The following is a 1923-nucleotide window of genomic DNA, read 5'->3' as shown; positions in this document are numbered from 1 at the left end:
GCTGGGTGGCCATCATCACACAAGCCAACACACAAGGAGAGAGGCAGGTGTGTGTCTAAGGAGGCCACACCCAGGCCTCAGTCAGCCGAGAGCCCAGGTGGGCCCTCCTTCCCTGAGGCGGAGGTTCCTGAGGCCATCAGGTGATGAACGTGGGGCTGTGGGGCTGTTTGGCAGGCTTGCCGATTCCCTCACGTGTGTTTGCACACGGAGCCAGCCACACATACTCCGTGACCCAGAAGTACACAAAGAGGCCCCCTTCCCCACACGCAACACCGAGAGGCACAGGCGCCTTAGAGAGGAATAGCCCGAGTACGGGATCAGAAAGCAGAGGAAGGGAGGTGCCCAAAGCCAGAGTTTGGCCCCCCCACCGCTCGGCAGTCTGAGCGCCAAGGAAGCAGGCAAGCTCCTTTTCTGTTTGCCAGTATGTATTTCACTTCCCTTGTCTGTGGAGGGCACTTCCCAGGCAGGCTGCCGCCAGTCTCAGAAGCTCCAGGGCCTCTGGCCCCAGTGGGGGGGCCTGCCTAGCCAGCCCTCAGGCCGGGAGCTGCTGGGTTTTCCCAGAGCAGCGTGGCCTCTGCCAGGCCCTGGAGTGTGACCGAGCGCCTGCTCATTTGACACAGGTCACTGAGCTTCCAGCAGATGGGGCCCTCGCTGTGGGGGGTCTGCAGCAACGGAGGCGCTGCCGGGGAGACTCAGCGGGAGGAGCGGCTGCCTACACCAGCGCTAGCTGCACACATGCTGCAAAGCTCCGGGTCAGAAGCAGGCGTCTCTAGCCCACAGCCACGCTCTGCCTGACAGACGCGGACAGGACAGCGTGCAGGGCGCAGCGAGACTCCCAGGCAGTCGCCATCAGCACCCTCACAGCCGCATCTGCACTGGGTGTTCCAGACACAGGACCCAGACGGGCAGGCCTGCCCACACAATGCCGCAGGGGCCCACACTGGGGCGGGAGAGGAGAGGCCCAGCTAGCCTCTGAGCTGTGGGCTGGCCAATCCTCGGAGTCCGGGCAGAATCTGTTGAGACAAGATGGGGCTACAGAGCAGAGGCCTTTTCAGCCCAGGGCACTCGCCTGGACTCCATGCAAGCTAGAGAGAGAAGTGGCCTGGATGGACCCTGGGGCGGGCTACTGGAGAAGTGGGTGTCTTGGGGGTGGGGGCTTGGTCGTTGGCTGGCTGGGTCAGAGGGGTGGGGAGAGGCAGCCCTCGGGGCTCCTTGCCATTCTGCCCATCCTCCTCGCCAGGTGGCCTTGAGTGGATTCTGACTTGTGGGAGACCCCAGGTGTGGCTGGGTGCACCACACCGGGCTTCCAGGGGCTGGTGCTTTGGAAGTAGGTGGCCAGACCTACTTCTTCTGAGATGCCTCTGGGTGGACTTGAACTGCCAGCCTTTCAAGTTAGCACATAACGTAACCCCCAGGGCCTTCCTCACGCCCTTGGTCTTGCGTTTTGAGATTGCCCAGAGCCTGGGTTTCCTCTTGGCTCTGCCTCAGACCTGCTGATGAGAGTGGGTCAGTCTCAGCAACATGACCTCCGTCTGTGAGCCTCGGAGTCCTCATCTGTGAACTGGGCTGGCTGGTCTCCACTGAGTTGCCTGAGAAGGTGGCCTGGGGCCCTGTCTCTACAGCCACATCTGGACTCTCTCAGAGATGCACATATGCGCACAGACTTGGAAAGGGGGTGTTGACCTGATTCTCCTGCTAGGCTCCCTCTGGAGGAGCCGGAGGCTCTCTGGGTGGCAACCTGACCCTTCCCCCAGCCAGCTCTTGCTAAATGGTGTCGGGAGTGACCACACCCATTGGGGTTTGTTGCTCTCCTGACTCTGGGCTGGGATGTGGTTTTGGCTAGAAAAGTCCCACAGGGTCCCAGCTGAGTCGTCGCCTGGGCATGAACCCTAGTGATCTTGTCCATCCTCACCTTAAGAATAC

The sequence above is a fragment of the Echinops telfairi genome, unplaced genomic scaffold (genome assembly GCF_000313985.2).
Source record: "Echinops telfairi isolate 266 unplaced genomic scaffold, ASM31398v2 ScPeMD7_7457;HRSCAF=8495, whole genome shotgun sequence".
NCBI lineage: Eukaryota > Metazoa > Chordata > Mammalia > Afrosoricida > Tenrecidae > Echinops > Echinops telfairi.
Note: the sequence above shows the minus strand (reverse complement) of the source record.